Here is a 22823-nt window from a genome sequence, read left to right as displayed (position 1 = left end):
CTACTACCATTAGATTCTGCTATGGCCTCTATAATATGTTAGAGAAGTCTGTGCACAGTTTAAATAATAATAATAATAATAATAATAATAATAATAGTCTGTTCACAATATATATATATATTTTTTAGATAGTATGTTGTGGTCTACATTGACATTTGATGTTCTAATAAAGGTTGGCATTGAGCTGTTGCATAGCATTGTTAACTGCAATTTATGATTATATACATGAATTCTAATATTTGTTACACAGAAGAAAATAACTGTCTTTGCTTTTGCCAATCACATGAAACATGTTTGAGACGGTATCAGTCAACCACTGACGGAGCTTCTTCAGACAATAAGCTCCTTTTACCACAAAAATAGACAGACCACAGCATAAGCACTGTCATTGGCTGCCGCATTAAAGCTTTATTTCCTGTAATGAATCCCAGGCAATCAGAGTTCCTTAGGAAATGCAGATGTAGTGTTGTAATCAATAACATTGCAATTGGGACTCACTGTGTATGGTTGGCAGGGGAATGTATATGATGGTGCTTTTTAATGAGGCTATATGCTGCTCTAGGAAATTATTAATATTAATATTTATTGATATAGTTTAAGCATATTTAGTTTTCAATTGGATATCACTGTACGCAGGATGAGGAAATAGAGGGAATATTTATTTTGCCTAATATAGTGCCATGCTAGATTAGAAAGTGAGTGTAAAACTCAAATGTTACACTTTGGTACTCTAAGTACTTGCTTCAGATGGCAATAATAGGGTAATTATTGTGGTGGTGTAAGTAATGCTGTAATAGTAGGATAGGAAGGCTGAAGGATGGGGAAGCCGGGGGGTAGAAAAGGATGGAGGAGGATAAAGTGGAATGATAGAGTAAGGAGGAAGCAATAATATAGACAAGAAGGAGGGTGAGGCGGAAGGATAGAGTAAGGAGGATAGAACAGGATGAAGTAGGCAAGGAGGAGAAAGTAGGAGGAGTGTAATATTATCCCCTAGATCTCACTATTTATTGAATGACTAAAACACCAATCATAGAACACCTGGAGGAATCCATCAGACTCATCCCTTCAGTGGGATTAAGAATCATGAGATGAAATGCAGGTAAAGCAGTGAGAAAAGATGGCTGGCTACAGGAAACTCGGTAGGCAAATAGCTACTGTATGTGGAAATGTTAATAGGATGCACTCTGTATTATGACAGTCTGTATGATTTTAATGCAGTCACATAACCTTTATCTTATATGATAATCCCTAGAATGGTGTGATAAACCTTCATTAGACATTGGTACTTTTTTGGGAAGGGGCTGAGTGATATAAATGTATTTACTTGGCAGCTAGAAGAACCCGTAACCAAGCCATGTCCGCTATAGAGTGTGCATTGACTCCTACAATCGTGGTACTGCACATGTGGCCATCCTCATATTTGTACCCAAAGGTCATAACTTAAAAGGCCTCAGTACTAAACAAGTACAGTACTTCTGGAATTAGATGTTCATACTGTATTACGTACTGTGTGTAGTACAGTAGTTAATGCATTATTGAATTAGGACATTTTATTACATGGTGACAATTTATAAGGTACTTAGTACACATTGATGGTAGAAAAAAAATGTATACAGGTTACACCAAAAATGTGGCAAAGAATTAGGCTGCAATGAAATGCAATGCAAACTTACATATTCTAGGACCTTTTATAGTCAGAGTTTAGCAATGTACTGCAGCTTAAAGCTGTCTGTGGCTTAGGGGAGATCAGATAGTCATGGTTGGCTCTGGTTCATATGATAATCGGATGCATGTGTCTGTGGGAATATTTTTGGTCTTGGTTTGCTAGCCGTGCCTGGCAGGAAGATTCTGTAGCTCGTGATTAGAAGTGTTGGGCAGTGTGGTGACTGTAATTTCCCAGGGTCACTGTAGGACAGACAGGAAGCTCTCCAACCACAGCATTCAGGGACTTGTAGTATTGCAGCATCTACTGGACATAATTAGAGAAAGAAGAAAAAAAAAAGCACATTGCAGTACATACAAATAAGGTGCCCATACACGTTACAATTATTGTATACAATATCGCATCGCATCTCATCCCGGTTTTGCGATGAGACTGAGATCTAGAACAAAAAGTATTTGCTGCACATACTTCATACTTGCCTACTTTTTGAAAAGGATTTCAGGGAGATTCCATACCTCTCAACCTGTGACCTGCCGCGCCGGAGGCGCGGCCCGACCCAGAATGGGGGGGGGGCACAGCAAAGTGGGCGTGGCCTATTAGGCATGATCATGTCCCCATTGCGGACAGACTCGCACTGTGCGGTCTGGATTTTTAGCTGGGAATTGAGTATTCAGGGGTATTGGGAGGGCTTTGCAGGTAATCGGGGGACTGTCGCCTAAAATGGAAGCCTCCTGCAAAATCCGGTAGTATCGGCAACCTTCCAGCCTACACACACAACCTATCAGCCTAAACAAACACAGGGGTCACTACCTGCCTACACACACACACACACACACGGGTCACTACCTGCCTACACACACACACACACACACACACACGGGTCACTACCAGCCTACACACACACACACACACACACAAGGGTCACTGCCAGCCTACACACAAACACACAAGGGTCACTACCATCCCCCCACCCCCACACACAGAGGGGTCACTAGCGGCCAACACACACAGGCGTCACTACCTTACCATCCCCCCCCCCCCCCACACACACACACACAGGGATCCTACCTACACATATTAACAAATGCTCAGTGCCAGCCTAAAATTCACAGGGATCGCTGCTAGTAAACGCGCACACACACACACAGAACAGTGTTAGGCTATACACACACAGTGCATTCACACACACACAATGACACACACATACACACACAGTGCCAGGTTTAATAGATACACACATTAAAGTCAGTGCCAAGCTAAAAAAACACAAAAAACAAACAGATCACATGACATAGCTGCCTACACACAGGACCAGCCAGCATGGAGCTTCTGTGGCAGAACAATAACCTGTACTACTACTAACCTGGGAACGGAGCACTCCTGCTCCTCCCCCAGCCTCTCCTCCGAGCTCCCAGCTGGCAGGTCTGTCAGTTTCCACACCAGCTGCTTTCTATGCCGTCCCGTCTCTCCCCCTCCTCTGTGTCTCCAGCATGCAGCAGCAGCAGCTCTCAGATGAGGCAGAGAGGGGAAGAGGTCAGAGGGGCGGGCTTCACTCACTGCTGCTCCTAGTATCCCAGCTTGTGACTGCTAGCAGGGTCTCACCATCACGTGCGGCTCTCACACTAGTACTTCCAAGCCCCGACCACATCACGCCGGACTAGCGCATGCGCAGTCCGGTTTTTTTAAGCTCAGCTTTGAAATTCCGGGGGATTGGGGGGGCTTTGCGGGGGACCGGGAGAATGGTGTCTAAAGCGGGAGGCTCCCGCTAATTGCGGGAGAGTCGGCAAGTATGACATACTTTTTGTACTAGATCTCATCTCATCGGAAAACCGAGATGCGATGAGATGTGATATTGTATACAATAATTGTATGGAGTTTGGGCACCTTTACTCCACATGTTTCTATTTCCTCTGAATGTAAGCTAAAAGACAAGTGTTCCTCTTTCTTATTTTTATACTGTTATTTTAAACTCCCCAACCTATTCCTAATCCATTTGACCTATGTATGCAGAAATGTGATGGAAAAAATATGTTTCTCTGTGCTGTTCTGCATCTTTTTTTGACCTATGTAATGTAGTTAGGGACATGAGCACCATAGTATTCTAGTAATAGGAAGAGCTGGCATCAGTGATAGATTTAACATGGAAAATAGAGGCTACCTATGGTAGACAACATACTTTCTGTATGCGCACTTAGGAAAATAGGATTCTAGAGTCAAGAGACATTTGATAGATCCCGAAGAGTCAAATTGAAACTATAGTAGGTACAACCGAGTGATAGCTATGTCTTAGAGACCTCAGCCAATAGTTTTAAGCACATAGTTGCCTACCCTCCTGCATTCTGCAGGAGACTCCCTGAAATAGCAGCAATCTCCCTCTCTCCCTCCTTAGTCTATCAATCTCCCTCATTTCACCTAGCCCACATTACAATGTTACATTTTGGGGAAAAAAGGAATGAGAGACAGATACATTTACATTGAATCATCAGCACCATTTCACAGCACTTTAGCAAGTATAGTAGCTCTTACTGCTTTGTGGCACGTCTACATTTGGATACAAATCATTTGAAAAGATTCCTCTCAGATGTAGTAGTGCACACCCATGCTTCTAGGCAGCGTCGGACTGGGAGGGCAGGGACCAGCATTTGGAGGGCATGCTGGTTATTGTAGTGCCACAAGTAGGATTTAGGGGTAACGCCTGATAGGCTGGCTCTCAACTTAGATATATTGGTAAGTGCTGTTATCATGTAACCTTACAGTAGACAATTATATGGCCCATATTAAGTGCTGTTATCATGCAGTGTAGGACTGGTATCAGAGAAGCCTTGACGAGGCCCAGAAGCTTATCATATCTTTTGCAAAATATATGTAACTAAGATCTCTGAATGACCCTCTATTATGTTTTTTCAAATCTTATTTCTAATGCCCTTTGGTGTGCTGGGGGTTAAATCCCCCTCCATTTCAGCACCTGGGGGGCATTACTAGTTTGATTGAGCAGCTCTCACCACTGTTTTTGAGGGCAGGGGCCCACCAGGGGCGCATATGACGTATGACATCCTATGTGGGCTTTTCCGCTGCCTCACCCACCCACTCCAGCTTCTGGCAGCAGCTCAGTGTGCTCCACATGCCCAGCGGGGGACCGGGGAAAAGGTTTCTGCCAAACCCTGCCCACCTCAAAAAGTGGGTGGGGTCAAAAATCAGTGGGGCCTACCGGGGAGTCCCCCGCCGGGCCAGTCCGAGCCTGCTACTAGGTGCCACATTCACAATCTCTTTTTACAGTCTCTCCATATAGGGAACTACACATGCCCTTTAAGTGTGGCATGACACGCCCCCTCAATGGGGTGATGTGCAAAATTCTATTTCCAACTATAATCTCCCAGAAACTAGTTTTCAAAAATAGGTAAGTATGTTTTAAGGTGTAAGATTTTTTTTTGTCATCTACTAGCATATCATACCAGCCCAAAAAACGTCAAGCATCTGCCACGGGCAAATATCAATAATAGTAGTAGAAGATTTTTCCTTAAATATTTATATTTTTATTAAACTATATAATACTGTGCACTATATGTCACTTAGGGGCCTATTCAGACCGGTTTGTATGGGTCTGAATTTGGCCCCTTCCCCGATGTTTTGGGTCTGCGCCAGCGTGAATATGGACATTCTCAAACCCTGGGAGCAAACAGCTTAAACGAGTTATCACCGCTGAGCCTTCTGCTCAAGGAAGGGATGGAGGGGGCATGCAGGGGGTGGCAGCAGGGAAATGTCCAGTATTTTATGAGTGTCCCCAAGAAAACACTTGGCGTTCCCCTGGTAACGAAGGTGTCGATACCTGCACGGACTGGAGGCATGGTCAACATGATCATGTCCTTGTGGCCACGCTCCCTCCCCCATGTGCAATGCCAGTATTTCAGGCATTGCACAGTGGGGGGCAGGACTACAATGACGCGATTTACATAATTTGCTCCCATGGACCCCCCTGCTGAGGGGGCTGGGGGAAGCGAGTGAGACTAGCCACATTCATGGAGGCTTTCTCCCCTTTCCGGGGGGCCAGGAGGAAGACCCGATTTCTGGGACCCTTCTGGCCATTCCGGGAGGGTAGGCAACCCTGCTTTAGAATTGGCCTCTTTAGTTTTTATACTGTTCTCCTACAATGCTGCTTGTTTCAGAATCATGAGTGTCTTAATTAATTAATATTGGGGGGGGGGGCAGATGTATCAAGCTTCACAAAGTGATAAAGTGGAGAATGATAAACAGCCAATCAGCTCCTACCTGTTATATTTAAAACCCAGCCTGTAACATGACAGGTAGGAGCTGATTGGCTGGCTGTTTATTACTCTCCGTTTTATCACTTCTGAAGCTTGATACATCTGGCCCTTAGAGTGTAAGTAGTACTGCACATGGCATGAATGATAGTTTTGGATAGCTACACTTCTGTGCCACCCACATTTTCATAAATAGGACAGTATAATAGGATGTGGGCAGGAGTTAAAGTGTGGGGAACAGATTTGAACTGAGTTCCACCACTTGTTATGGTGAGGTGGAACTAGTTCCACCTCCGCTATGGCCCTGCACAGTAATTCTAACAGAAAAGCATTATGATTTGCAGAGGGGTGCAAAGGCTTCTAATTAATTTTAAATGACCTGCTCGTTGCCAGGGGTCAATACGTATTGCCAGGGACTAATGCTTGTTGCAAAGGGTTTATGCTTGTTGCCAGGGGTTACCAATCTCTGTCCGCCTTCCTACCCGCTCACTGCCGCCTTCCCTTTCTCCCTCCTCTGATGAGACAAATGCTAGTGTCATATTTCACCTCTAGCATCTGATAGGGAGCACAGCACTGCATCGTTACCCGGAAGTGCCGGGAGCGCTTAGCGTTGTGCTTACGGTTAGATGCTAGAGGTGAAATATTACCTCTAGCGTCTGTCTCAGAGGAAGGTCGCGGCGGGCGTTGGAGGGACGGATGGGCGGGCGCTGGAGGGACAGCAGCCGCTGGAGGGATGGGTGGGTGGCCGCAGAGTGGTCGAGCCACTCTGATCGCTACCGCAAGCTAACAGTAGCTCGTGAGCGACAGGTTGCCAACCACGGCCTTACACCGTAAGATCTGATTTCACGATCAGCTGGATCCCTTCACTCCCTCTCAGTCACTCACACACAATAAACATTTCCCAATGAAAAGACACTTATGTTTTAAACTTCTGTTTACTCTATCTCTAATCTTTTTATTTTAATTTTTTTACACATTTCTAGAATGACTATTTCCTCTGCTGCATTTAGTAACTAAACATTTTTTAGCTTCAATCTATGTTTCTGGAAATGTTAAGAACTCCCTCGAAAATTAAATTTACCACCAGCCTATTTATAACTTAGACTGACGGTTTATTCACTCATTCATCTACTGCCTGATGAAGCAGCAGCTTACCATGAAACGCATTGCATTTAACAGACTATTTGTTCTTTTGTCGTTTACTATTATTTTATGGTTTATTTTGTAAGTTTTATCTTTATGCCTTTTTTGATCATGTTATTTATGAAATCTCTTTTTACGCTTATTTTATAGTTTTTTTTAACCCTTTGAGTGTGAAGTGATTTTGTCAAGCTAGGTGTGAAACTTGCCAAGCAAACCTTTTTATTCATCATAACGACCTGTAATATTTACCTTATACATGAAATATTATCCTCTTTTTACACATTTTTTCTTTGAATTTATATAACAAATGTGAGCATCGCTGGCATTTTTAGCTGAAATGCTGGCACTCAATGGGTTAATCACATAATGTTATTTTGTTTATACTAGTGAAACTAGCACAATATCTGATGTAAAAAAATATTTTGCTTCAATAAAACCAATTTATTAAACCTTTTCATTACTGGATTTTTTTATATGTGGCTTATCATTGGTAAGTAATAAGGTCTGATCATTGTTTATGTTCCATTCCCTAGGGAAGACAGCTCTTAATCTATATGACTCACCTTTATTAGTGAGTAGAAGACTTGTTCTTTTTATAAAGTGTTTTATAGACAGACACATGCGCTGCAAATTAGGTGTAACCCATTCATCCTTCATATTGCTGGAGATATTCAGTAGCTCCAAAATCCATAAAATTGTATCTTCTCCAAATGGGTGCTCCAAGAGATGAACTCATGCCATTCAGATAGGGGTAACTTAAAAGCTGAAGCTCTAAATTTGGTTTGTATCATTTGAATCTGGCCCCATTGGCGGAATGGTAAATTGTAGGAACTCCATTGAGAATTGGAGCTAGTTTATTAAACTCTAGTGACTCCTATAGGACAATATACCAGATGATTATTGATCCTGAGTTTGCTTAGCTGAAAACAATGAACCCTGAAGCTGCATTTTGGGCTGCCTATGCAATGTGCGTTCCCGCGCACATCACATCGCAAAGTACAAAAAAGTAGGTGAACCACATCTAGTTCACAATGTATGGAGCACATCACACCATGGGGATACGGTCATTAGGTCGACAAGCATTTGGTCAACACTGTTAGGTCGACAGGGGTGTAGGTCCACATGGGTCTAGGTCGACAGTCAAAAGGTCGACATGGGGTTTTTCACTGTTTTTTGAGCCGACATGTGGCGACAGGTGGTATTTCATGCCCTATTATTCACTAGGGCATGGTGGGAGTATAAAATAGTGTGCCGAGTGTAGCGAGGCACAGTGCCCGAAGCGTGGTGAGTGCAGCGTGCCATGCAAGGGGACGCTGTGCTATGTTTCAGTGACCATGTCGACTGTGTCGAAATTTGGGAAAAAAACTGTGAAAAACCCCATGTCGACCTAATACTTATGTCGACCGAATGACCTGTCGACCTAGACCCATGTTGACCTTGCTGCATGTCAACCTAATAGTGTTGATCCAAGGCTTTTCGACCATTGCCTTGTAGACCTAATGTGCCATACCTACACCGTGCGTGAGCACCTTCAGATAGGTACAATAAAACATACTGTAGTTAATAATAGATTTCCAAGTATTTGTATTAATGTCTGGTCTTGGCCGGCTATTAATAAAGCTAGGTTGCTGAAAAGAGAGACTAGTAGAGGACACATATAAACCACATTAGATACATCAGCTACATTGAAAACTAAAGTTTAATTTGAACTAAAATAGTTAATTCTTCAACTCAATAATGTATTAGCATAATTGGAGCTTGGGTATCATTTAGGGGGAGATGTACTGTACTAATTTTTGGAGAGTGATAAGGTGAAGAGAGTAATGTCAATTGCCTCCTAACTGCCATAATACTGGCTGGGCTTGAAAAATGCCAGGTTCTGGATGTTTAGTACTTTATCCCCATCCACTTTTTCACTCGCCAAGGCATAGTACATCACCCGGTGTAGCAAAGCATCTACAATGCAAGTCATATGGAAGTCATTTTAAATTAGAATTTTAATTTTAAATGGTGCAAATCTCAGTGGGAGCCCATTGTTTATAGAGGATCTATTTACTTAGATCAAAGGAGTAAACATTGATCCACTACAAAAAATATCCACTACAAAAATATATAAGAGCTTGGTAGAGTGGCCAAGGTATATATTGTTTATTGAACTAATGCCTTTGTTTATGAAGTATTCAGCTTATACAGTAGTAAGATGCTAAATTACTGTATACTCAGTTAGCAGATTGCGCGGGCCTATAAATGAAGTGTGTGGATCAAAGGTTCAACTGTGTTTATGGTTGACAGTCAATAGGTCGACACCTAAAGTTTGACAGGCGCAATGTAGACGCCGACAAAAGGTCGACGTGGAAAAGGACAAAATTGAGAAAAGGTCAACATGAGTTTTTCACTTTTTTTGGTATCAATGATGATCTGGTCAACATGGCCAATGCATGGGATAGACATAAGGACATCCTTACAAAGAAATAAAGATCAAATAGGGTTTAAGGGTAACAATAAGGTTAAAAAAGGGGCAGACTAGATGGGCCAAATGGTTCTTATCTGCCGTCAAATTTTGTTTCATGTTGACCTATTGCTTGTGTCGACCTTTTATCATTGTTGGCTTAGTGCAGTTATTTTTTTAGCACCTTCTGGAAGAAAATACATACTGTAGTATCTGATTGGTTGCCCATAGCAACATCCCATGTAAAATAGATCTCCCGTCTTATTAAATTTTACCCGTTGAATTGAAAGATGCTTTTCAGCTTTAAGATCTGTACCAGGAGGTAACTCCAAGAGGCAATGGAGGCTCCAAGCCCTGAAGGGGCACCTGCATGTAAATCAGCACCTGTAGTTAATTGGCTCTTAACGTGGCAATGCTGCTGGACATGCACAGGTGAATCGCACTGGTTGACACACAACTAGGGGAGCACCAATCTTCGACTGAGATGAATTTACGCCTCTGATATGTACTGCACGCTTAGCGTATGCCACGTATTTGGTCTTTTAACTATGGGGATTTTAAAATCAGTAGTGATGACTGACACTAGTTTCAGTGATGGATTTTACCCAGAGGATGAAGAGATGATGAAGTAAAATCTGCTACTGCACACCACCCCTAGTGAGCCCCTGGCATTCACTATTTTTATACCCTGCAACTGTTTAACATATAGAGGGGGAAATTTACTTAGAATAGAAATACAAATTTACGTATTTTCGAGATATTCAATCCCGAAAATATGAATTCGTAAAATATAGGTGTATTTTTGTATACGAATACACCTATTATTTTATTTTATTTTTACGAATTTAGCTTAGTAAATTTGCCCCAGAGTGTCCTCTAAAGAGAAGTGAACAAATTGTGGCTTCATTCTTTTGGAAGCTCTTAATGCTAATCTCACACCCAGCTGGCAGTTCCTGGGGAAGGAGCCTCTTCCATCTGACACTACCAGACGAGTGTACGATTAGCACTAAGCTTCACCAGGAGGCCCACATGCCTAGTCTCTGGGTTTAAAGTGCTTCTATGGGCTGCAGACTATGCAGCCCTTAAAAATGATTTAACTGAAAGTGATCATTCATGGAAAGAGAGGGGCATGACGGTGGCTGCAGAAATCTATCATTATTAAAAATCCCAATCCTCAAAGATAAAGGTAGGAGCTGCCTCTGACTAGTTTAGTCATATTTTATAGAGGCTTCAATTTATTCATCACTAATAGACAAGATATTAATAGTTATCATATATTTGAGTATGGGATTTGACATCCCATCTCTGTGCTTCACAAGTTTGCTGCAGCTATTCGAATTGCAAAACAGTGAATACCAAGGTATGGCTAGGGCAGTTATTATGGTCTCCCGGGCATAGGATATTAATATGCCATGAGCTAAAAAACATGTATATTCACCCAAGTCAAATGTATGTAGCAGTATGCCACCACTCATAATAATCAATATTGTTTATTTTATCACCATCTAGGTGGTAACTTGGTATTGCAACCAGTCCTTGTATTAATGACACTATCCAATGGTAAAGTATAGTAATACAAAATCACCACTAGACGGATGGATGATCATATGGCAATATAGGAGAGCTCAGCACAGTGTAGGTACTTGGTTCATTCCATTGTTTCACACTGTGCAACTGCCTAGATGAGCAATATAGAATCAAAAAAGTCAGGAGCTGGTATTATGGTGAAAATCATGCTGAGAGGCAGCCATAGTGTTACTTGATAAGGAAGATGGACAATGGGACTACTTAATTTTCACATATTTCTATCCTAATACAGATCAGACTTATTACTAGATGACTAGATCTGGACACCCTTCTGAGTCTAACGCCAAAAAGATTTATAGGATACTGTAGCTGCTATAAGGAGTTCAAAACAGGGTTGTGTTAATATAAATCACATCCACACTATTTGATATGCTACAATTAAAAGAGTGCATTAAATAATATGAGCATGTTAACGCAATGAAAGTTGTAAATAAAAAGTGATTACTAGATAATGGGGCAGATATTTAATAAAGAGAGATAAACATCCAGCCAATCAGCTCCTTTCTGCCATTTTACAGGCTGTGTTTGAAAAAAGTCAGTACGGTGCTGATTGGCCGGACATTTATCTCTCTTTATCACCCCTCATTTATCTCTTGTTAAGGCTTAATACATCTGCCCCAGTGACCACTATCTGGCGAAGCACAGGATGGTGGGGATGCACGATGGATTAGTACAGTTATCAGTTATACACTACAAGGTGTTCGGAGGTGGTCTTTATTTCAGAGCAGAAAGATGTTAAGGATAATTGAACAGGTTTGATAATGAAACAAAACAATCCAGACCATTTCCCAGCCAATGTCAGGACATGAATGACAATTTTTCATGTCCATACACTGAACGTCATTGATCAGAACAGTTGTTTTATTGAGTGCTCTGAACTACTGTATTATGGTTCAGTGGGGCAGATGTATTAAGCCTTAACAAGAGATAAATGCAAGGGTGATAAAGAGAGATAAACATCCAGCCAATCACCTGCTAACTGCCATGTTACAGGCTGTGTTTGAAAAAAGTCAGTAAGGAGCTGATTGGCTGGATGTTTACCTCTCCTTATCACCCTTGCATTTATCTCTTGTTAAGGCTTAGTACATCTTCCCCAGTGTGTGGCAGATGTATTAAGTCTGGCGAAGAGATAAAGTGGAAGGAGATAACGCACCAACCAATCAACTCTCAACTGTCATATTTCAAACACAGCTGATTGGCTAGTGAGTTATCTCCTTCCACTTTATCTCCAGTTTATCTCTATGCCTGGCTTAATACATCTGCCCCAGTGTGTGGCCAGCTTTATAGGATAGGACAGGATACTAGAGAGCATCAAAATGAGCACTTTACAAGATGTGTAAGGTATTCCGATGACCCTTTTTAGGACAAACAACTGATTATTTCCTAGTCTAATGTGAGCGGCAAAGTTTAAAGGATACAATGTTCCTAGAACAGCAATATCTATTTTATTATGGCCATTTAGTCTAATAGGCATTGTATTTTCTCTTTATACTGAGTCCAGATGATTATAACCCTACTGCTAACAATTTAAAGATTTCTAGAGAATGCAAACTAAACTAACTCTTTGTATAATTTGACACAAATAAACATCTGCTCCTGAACAGGATAAAGAGGATTTGAAAAAGAATGGCGGCCAAACCACATTTCATCATTTTGTTGATTTTACCCTACTCAGTTTGTTTTATTTTGAGGCTTTACAATACAGTAGTGTTGAGATATAAAAATGGCTAAGAAGCAAATGCTGCATGGGAAAGTAACTGATAGTTGGTGTGTGAAAGTTGATGCACTACAGGTGAATTTTTGGGTTGGATAGAGGGGATAGTAAGTCTGTAGATAGAGGACAATAGGTAGATGGATAGCAAGAGGGTAGGTGGATAGGTAATTTGAGAGTGGATAGATGAATTGGAAGTTAAATAGTGTATAGGCATATAGGGACAAGGTAGGTGTATAGGCACTGTGTAGTTGGAAATAGGGTGGGTAGGTGAAAGGGTTTGTGTACTGTAGGTTGTTAGAGTTGATAGGTGGATAGAGTGAGGCTAAGTGGATAGGGCGTTGGTAGGTAAATAGGGAGGAGTGGGTACTGTACATTGATAGGGAGTCTGTACTGTGATTAGTGGGTAGATAGTGGGTAGGTAGTTAGAAAGTAGGTAGATGGATAGGGGGTAAGTAGGTTGATAGAAAGTGTTAATTGCTCTATATCAAAGAACGAACCACCACATGATAATAAACATTCTAAAGATGTTTGATTGTAACATTACAAATGAGAACTGGTGTAAACCTGTTAAAATTAACCCTGTTTTAAAAAAAAGAAAAACTCAACAACAAATGTAAACTTTATTTGACAAAAAATGTTACAAAATTTAGACTTAAATAGAATTGATTCTTTCTCAGTTCATAGATGTCAGGCACGCTTCCTTTGATAAGTGCCAGTGTATTTTCTGCTTTCTAAATTTCTGCCATTATTTTGTATTTATGGACTAAAGAATTGACTTTGAGCATAACTCCTCCCAGTCATTGGCGCCATCTTCATTCCCGCACTTGATTGCAGAAAGCACGGACGTGTCGCTGTGTTGCTGTGCATAGTCATCCATCAACTGCAAATGATTGTAAATTAATGTTATTGAGGTCAATAATAGCGTAGGAGCAAAAAAAAAAAACCCTTCTTTCCCTTCTGTGTCACCCCTGTCTGTCTAACCCTCCCCTTTAGAATGTAAGCTCTCACGAGCAGGGCCCTCTCTCCTCATGTGCCTTTCTTAGAATATATAAACCTCTGCCACCCTTATAATTGCTTCAGTGTCCTGTCCCCTGATGCAACTATACATATTTACCATGTATGTGTCCTAAATTGTCATGTACTGTAATTCATTTTGTGTTTTTGCTCATAACTATTCTCTGTAAAGCACTGCGGAATATGTGCGCGCTATATAAGAACCTGTTAATAAATAAATAAATAAATAAATATAAATAACTAGGGTGCCATCCTTGCCCATTAAGGGAAGTATGGAGAATACACAAAAGAAAGGTCCTTTTTACATCTTGATATTAATAACAAAAAGCATGCTACATTACAGTCTCTCTATGCTTAATTACTTTATAATTAGTAGTTTATACATGTCCTTTAATGAATGGTGGCATGGCCACCAGATGCTAGAACAGTGCTTATGCTTTCTTGAACTTAAATCACTTTTTGCAAGGCATTAGATGAATTATGGTTTTCAGCTTTGTCTTGGTGAAATATAATAGGGTGAGAGAATCAGAAAGTCAGATATGTGGTAAGCATAGGCGAATCTAGAATTATGGTAATGGGTGGTCCCAGATCTAGACATAATAGCAGGGGGACCTTTGCGCGGCGTAAAGGGGGGGTGTCCTCATGGGAAGAATGCTTATTACACATAAGGTTACACAACATAATGCCCATTACACATTGTGCCACACATCATGATGCCCATTACATACTATATAACAAACCGTAATGCCCAATACATATTTGCCACATAAGTGCTGCTTACCTACGTGCTCCTTGCTAGGGGGTTCTTGCTTGATGGCACCATAGTACCCATTACACATGATGCCGCACACCATAGTACCCATTACACATGATGCCGCACACCATAGTACCCATTACACATGATGCCGCACACCATAGTACCCATTACACATGATGCCGCACACCATAGTACCCATTACACATGATGCCGCACACTATAGTACCCATTACACATGATGTCGCACACCATAGTACCCATTACACATGATGCCGCACACCATAGTACCCATTACACATGATGTCGCACACCATAGTACCCATTACACATGATGCTGCGCACAATAGTACCCATTACACATGATGCCGAGCACCATAGTACCCATTACACATGATGTCGCGCACCATAGTACCCATTACACATGATGTCGCGCACCATAGTACCCATTACACATGATGTCGCACACCATAGTACCCATCACACATGATGCCGCACACCATAGTACCCATTACACATGATGCCGCACACCATAGTACCCATTACACATGATGCCGCACACCATAGTACCCATTACACATGATGCCGCACACCATAGTACCCATTACACATGATGCCGCACACCATAGTACCCATTACACATGATGCCGCACACCATAGTACCCATTACGCCGCGCCCCATAGTACCCATTACACATAATGCCGCGCCCCATAGTACCCATTACACATGATGCTGCACACATAATGGCCCTTACACATGATGGTGCACACATAATGCCTCTTACACATGATGCTGCACACATAATGCCCCTTCCACATGATGCTGAACACCATCATGCCCCTTACACATTATGCGTAATGCCCCCACATACCGCCACTTGTAGCATCCCTTAAGCAATGCCCCCAAAAGTGCCACTTACTGTAAATTTTTATATGAGCCTTCGCTGCTGCTGCAGGGAGAGATGGAGAGCGGTGCAGCTGCTTCTATGGGGAGAGGAGCAGAGCGCAGCGCAGAGCACGCTCCCACTCCCCTCCTAGTGTCCCCTCTAGCCGAGTGGACATTTGAAATATTGTGCGCGCTGTTGTTGTGCGTGACTTTGGGGGAGTACGCCGGGCGCCAGCACCACATGATTAAAGGGGGGGGCGGGCTGAGGTGAAAGCAGGGAGAAGAATTGATGCAGAAGCTGCAGGGATGACAGTCATTGACAGCTGGGCAGAGAGCAGGGGGCTGCCCTGCTGTATTCAGAGCACTGCAGGTCACGGCTGTTTGAAAGAATACCCCTTTCACAACAGAAAATGCAGGGATTTACCCGGGTATGTTGTCTCAGGATCATGCAGGGACATTCCCAGATTGACCCCTTATACACCAGCCTAGTCCCTGCATTTTCTGGTGTGAGGGGGAGAGACAACCACTCCCCTCTCCCTACCCCCCTTTAACCAACCAGCTCTATCTTCGGAACCAAATGACCCATTTACATGAGACCAGTATCATATTGAAGAACTTTTGAGTTTGCTTCGAATGATTTTGAGCCCGTGAAACTGGGCTGTTTGGTTCTAGAGAAATCTGTCCTCCAAGAACATAAACGTGTCATGAAATTACATTTAAGAAATGAAAAAAAAAAAAAAAACGGTTTAACCTCAATATCCCTGGAACCAATTAACCCATATGGATCCAGTCTGGTAGCAGATTGAAGGCCCAGCGATTTGGGTTCGACTGAGATCAACCTTGAGCTTCAGTGATGCCGAAGGGGGAACTGGCTGCCGTTGAACTGGGTGGGGGTCGGAATTAGCGGGTCCCATGTTATCCTATAGGGAAAACGTTACAGATTTGCCTGGCAGTATCTCCGGTTCCCAGGGGGCTAGAGACACGGGGCAGGGCTCGTTGGAAAGCCCCATCCCTCAGCTACAAAATGGGCTAATGGGTGGTCCTGTGCACCCCCGGACCACCCCCTAGATTCGCCTATGGTGGTAAGAAATCTCCAGGTTTTTTTAAAGCAGCAATCATTTACACTGCAGAACCAGTTTAATTTTGCAGTATAAAGGATTGGCGCTTTAAAAAATCTGGAGATTCTCTCACCCTATTACATTTCACACAATGTACGGCAGGAAAGGTCGAGCTGAAGATGCGAATACCTGTATTTCCACATAACCTATTTATTTAATATTAACCCCTTCACGACATTTGACGTATATATACGTCATGGCCGGGAAGTACTTCCCGACCGTTGACGTATATATACGTCATGGCTTAAAACTGTCACTGCGTCTAGAGACGCAGTGACAGAGGGACGATGTCTGCTGTCCCTGACAGCAGACATGTCCGTGCATGCCCAGGGGGGGCTGCGATGCCGCCCCCCCGTCGGCGATCGCTGTGATTGGCTGTTCATTGTGAACAGCCATTCACAGCGTTTTCTGTGTCACCGGCGAATAACGTTCGCCGGTGACACGGGATCGGAGGTGATTGGTGCTGTAAAGTACAGCACCAATCACCGCGGGGTGTAAGGGTGACACTGGTGTCACCCCACCTCACCCCTCCCGCCCCCAAAGGCCGTGATTGGTTCGTCGGACCGACGGACCAATCACAGCCATGGAGGGGGGTTTAAACTAACGGTGACTGCACTGCAGACGCCATTCCGGTCTGGAATAGCGTGCAGTGCGGTCACCGTGCCCAGCTGCCGCCTATACTGACCAGAACCCATCCAAAATACTTACCTGATCATTGAGATTGCTTATGCTTGTGACATCTTGTGACATCCTGTGACATCTTGTGCTGCTGCGATTTATTAGATAGAGAGAGAGTTAGAGAGAGAGAGATAGAGAGAGATAGAGAGAGATAGAGAGGCCTAGTGCTATATTTTGTGCTGCTGCAGTGTGATAGAGCTATAGATAGAGAGATAGAGAGAGATAGAGAGAGATAGAGAGAGAGAGATAGAGAGAGAGATAGTGACAGATTGTGCTATATATTTTTTATATAACTGAAAGAGATAGAGAGAGATAGAGAGAGATAGAGAGGCCTAGTGCTATATTTTGTGCTGCTGCAGTGTGATAGAGCTATAGATAGATAGAGAGAGATAGAGAGAGATAGAGAGAGAGAGATAGAGAGATAGTGACAGATTGTGCTATATATTTTTTTTATAACTGACTGCTGCCCCCCCTTTTGTGCTGATCAGTATAAATTAACTGATCAGCAACTTTTTGGGGGCGCAGGTTTTTTTTTATATATAGATATACCTGTCAGTGCTGCTGCTGCAGTGTCATAGAGTGATAGATAGTGAGAGATAGAGAGATAGAGAGAGATAGTGACAGAGTGATAGAGAGTGCTAAATTTTGTGTCTGCTGCCCCCGCCTTTTGTGCTGATCACTATATCTGAGGTGATCAGCAACTTTTTAGGGGTGCAGAGGTTTTTTTTTATATATATACCTGTCAGTACCACCAAAGGTTGTGCACCTGCTGCCCCTCACTGGTAATCAGTGTCGCATCACTGATCACCTTTTTTTATTTTTTGTGAGTGCTGTGGGGTCTTTTTTACATTTTTTTTTTTACACACACTGTGATTTTGTGTGTGTCCTGTGGCCACTGTGCGCTGATCAGTGACGTACATCACTGATCAGCTTTTTCGGCACAGGGTTGATCTATTTTTTTTTTTTTTTAATCAAATTCCTGTTGCCTTTGAGCGCTGTTCAGTGACGGACGTTACTGACCAACATCTGTGCTCAATTTTTGGCGCAGGACCTTTTTTTTTTTTAACCCCTTCCATTTTTTTTTTTTTTAACCCCTTCCATTTTTTTTTTAACCCCTTCCATTTTTTTTTTTTAACACCTTCCATTTTTTTTTTTTTGAACCCTTCAATTTTTTTATTTTTGTATTTTTTTTTTTTCTGCACTACATACATACACACTACATACCCCCCGGGTTGAAATAAAGTTTGTACCCCCCCTACACTATACACGTGTTGAAACATTTCACTACCAGTAACACAAAAATATAAATGGCATCCCAAATGTCATCCCAAATGTCGTCCCAGTCATCCAGGAGAATGTATTCGGTGGAGGAGGCATATGCCATGCTTGCCTCTGACTCTGACACAGCCAGTGAGGCAAGCGGGGAATTTGAAGGATTTGTCTTAAGCTCCTCTTCCTCCTCTGATGATGAGGGACCCCCTCAAAGACGCCCCCGTAGAGCAGCTGAGACCCCCCCCCCAATAATTGATCTCGTATGGACCCCACCACCAGACAATTTTGAGCCCCAGGTTCCTGAGTTTTTGGCCATCCCAGGAATCCAATTTGATTCAACAGGTCTCAGAGAAATTGACATTTTTAAATTATTTTTCTCTGATGATTTTATAAATTTAATGGTGGACCAAACTAATTTATATGCCCAGCAGTTTATTGCTCAAAACCCCACGTCATCATTTGCTAGGTGGACCCCTGTAGATGCAGTAGAGATGATGACGTTTTGGGGTCTGGTGTTACATATGGGCATAGTAAAAAAGCCACAAATTAGGCAATATTGGAGTACAGATGTTCTGTACAGCACCCCATTTCACCGTATGGCCATGCCCCGGGCTCGTTTTGAGGCAATCCATAAATTTATACATTACACCGATAATGCACAGTGCCCACCCAGAGATGATCCCACCTTTGACAGGCTATTCAAAGTCAGGCCGGTCATTGATCATTTCAGTGCCAAATTTGCAGAGCTATACATCCCTGATAAATGTATTAGTATCGACGAGTCCCTTATACATTTTAAAGGAAGGGTTAAATTCCGCCAGTACCTTCCCAGTAAGAGGGCAAGGTATGGGATAAAAATGTATAAGCTGTGTGAAAGCACCACAGGGTACACCCACAAGTTTAGGGTATATGAAGGGAAGGATTCAAGAATTGAACCACCAGAATGCCCCCCCTCCCTCGTAGGTGTTAGTGGAAAAATTGTCTGGGATTTAATGCACCCCTTCCTGGATAAGGGTTATCACCTCTATGTGGATAACTTTTACACCAGCATCCCCCTGTTTAAGGCCCTTGGTTCAAGAGGTACAGCAGCTTGCGGTACTGTGCGCAAGAACCAAAGAGGCCTCCCCAAAACGCACATTGCCCAAGTAATGAGAAGGGGTGAAAGCAGGGGAATATGCACCGAAAATATGTTGTTGGTCAAATATAAGGACAAGAGGGATGTCCTTATACTGACAACAATTCATGGAGACAGTACCACCTCCATCCCTGTACGAGGTACCAGTACCCACACCTCAAAACCAAATTGTATCCTAGATTACAATAAGTACATGGGTGGAGTGGATCTTTCAGATCAGGTACTGAAGCCGTACAGTGCCCTGCGGAAAACAAATATCTGGTACAAGAAGCTGGCCGTGTATATCATCCAGATGGCACTGTATAACGCTTACGTGCTATTCCGTTCTACCGGCCAGAGGGGGACATTTATGCACTTTCAAGAGGAAGTCATAAAGAGCCTAACATTTGGGAATCAGCAGGCAGAGGGCCCCAGTACTTCTAGTACTGGCCCCCGTATTGTACCAGGGCAGCATTTTCCCAACGAAATCCCCTCCACTGCAAGAAAGGGCAGGACACAAAAAAGGTGCAAAGTTTGCTATAAAAAGGGAATAAGAAAGGAAACTATTTTCCACTGTGAAACTTGCCCCGACAAACCCGGCCTATGTATAAAGGAGTGTTTCAAAATATACCACACATCTATGGATTATTAGGTTCATCATTTCACCGTGCTTCGGGGGTCTTGCTAATGCCACATAGCACCCACCATTCATTCCACCAGAATCTGAGCTGCAAAAACCAAAAATCACTCCTTCCCTTCTGAGTCCTGCCATGCACCCAACTGGTATTTTTTGGTCACATGTGAGGCATTGCCGTACTCTGGAGAAATGGGGGCACAGATTTTGGGGTGCTTTGTCTCCTTCATTCCTTGTGAAAATGAAAAATTTTGAGCCAGAAGTACATTTTTGTGTAAAAAAATGTATTTTTTTCATTTTCACTGCCCAGTTGTACCAAAATTGATGAAACCCCTGGGGGTTTGAAATGTACACTATACCCCTAGATGAATTCCCTGAGGGGTGTAGTTTGCAAAATGGGGTCACTTGTGGGGGGGTTCCACTGTATTGGTAATGCAACATAGCACCCACCATTCATTCCACCAAAATCTGTGCTGCAAAATCCAAAAATCACTCCTTCCCTTCTGAGTCCTGCCATGCACCCAACTGGTATTTTTTGGTCACATGTGAGGCATTGCCGTACTCTGGAGAAATGGGGGCACAGATTTTGGGGTGCTTTGTCTCCTTCATTCCTTGTGAAAATGAAAAATTTTGAGCCAGAAGTACATTTTTGTGTAAAAAAATGTATTTTTTTCATTTTCACTGCCCAGTTGTACCAAAATTGATGAAACCCCTGGGGGTTTGAAATGTACACTATACCCCTAGATGAATTCCCTGAGGGGTGTAGTTTGCAAAATGGGGTCACTTGTGGGGGGGTTCCACTGTATTGGTGCTTTGGGAGTCTTGCTAATGCAACATAGCACCCACCATTCATTCCACCAAAATCTTTGCTGCAAAATCCAAAAATCACTCCTTCCCTTCTAAGTCCTGCCATGCACCCAACTGGTATTTTTTGGTCACATGTGAGGCATTGCCGTACTCGGGAGAAATTGGGGCACAGATTTTGGGGTGCTTTGTCTCCTTCATTCCTTGTGAAAATGAAAAATTTTGAGCCAGAACTGCATGTTTGTGTAAAAAAATGTAATTTTCCATTTTCACATCCCAGTTGTACCAAAATTGGTGAAACCCCTGGGGGTTTGAAATGTACACTATACCCCTAGATGAATTCCCTGAGGGGTGTAGTTTGCAAAATGGGGTCACTTGTGGGGGGGTTCCACTGTATTGGTAATGCAACATAGCACCCACCATTCATTCCACCAAAATCTGTGCTGCAAAATCCAAAAATCACTCCTTCCCTTCTGAGTCCTGCCATGCACCCAACTGGTATTTTTTGGTCACATGTGAGGCATTGCCGTACTCTGGAGAAATGGGGGCACAGATTTTGGGGTGCTTTGTCTCCTTCATTCCTTGTGAAAATGAAAAATTTTGAGCCAGAAGTACATTTTTGTGTAAAAAAATGTATTTTTTTCATTTTCACTGCCCAGTTGTACCAAAATTGATGAAACCCCTGGGGGTTTGAAATGTACACTATACCCCTAGATGAATTCCCTGAGGGGTGTAGTTTGCAAAATGGGGTCACTTGTGGGGGGGTTCCACTGTATTGGTGCTTTGGGAGTCTTGCTAATGCAACATAGCACCCACCATTCATTCCACCAAAATCTTTGCTGCAAAATCCAAAAATCACTCCTTCCCTTCTAAGTCCTGCCATGCACCCAACTGGTATTTTTTGGTCACATGTGAGGCATTGCCGTACTCGGGAGAAATTGGGGCACAGATTTTGGGGTGCTTTGTCTCCTTCATTCCTTGTGAAAATGAAAAATTTTGAGCCAGAACTGCATGTTTGTGTAAAAAAATGTAATTTTCCATTTTCACATCCCAGTTGTACCAAAATTGGTGAAACCCCTGGGGGTTTGAAATGTACACTATACCCCTAGATGAATTCCCTGAGGGGTGTACTTTGCAAAATGGGGTGACTTGTGGGGGGGTTCCACTGTATTGGTGCTTTGGGAGTCTTGCTAATGCAACATAGCACCCACCATTCATTCCACCAAAATCTTTGCTGCAAAATCCAAAAATCACTCCTTCCCTTCTAAGTCCTGCCATGCACCCAACTGGTATTTTTTGGTCACATGTGAGGCATTGCCGTACTCGGGAGAAATTGGGGCACAGATTTTGGGGTGCTTTGTCTCCTTCATTCCTTGTGAAAATGAAAAATTTTGAGCCAGAACTGCATGTTTGTGTAAAAAAATGTAATTTTCCATTTTCACATCCCAGTTGTACCAAAATTGGTGAAACCCCTGGGGGTTTGAAATGTACACTATACCCCTAGATGAATTCCCTGAGGGGTGTACTTTGCAAAATGGGGTGACTTGTGGGGGGGTTCCACTGTATTGGTGCTTTGGGAGTCTTGCTAATGCAACATAGCACCCACCATTCATTCCACCAAAATCTTTGCTGCAAAATCCAAAAATCACTCCTTCCCTTCTGAGTCCTGCCATGCACCCAACTGGTATTTTTTGGTCACATGTGAGGCATTGCCGTACTCGGGAGAAATTGGGG

This window comes from Crinia signifera, chromosome 9 (genome assembly GCF_055691185.1).
Source record: "Crinia signifera chromosome 9, ASM5569118v1, whole genome shotgun sequence".
NCBI classification, from domain to species: Eukaryota; Metazoa; Chordata; class Amphibia; order Anura; family Myobatrachidae; genus Crinia; species Crinia signifera.
The sequence above is the reverse complement of the archived record's forward strand: the minus strand, read 5'-3'. Positions refer to the sequence as shown.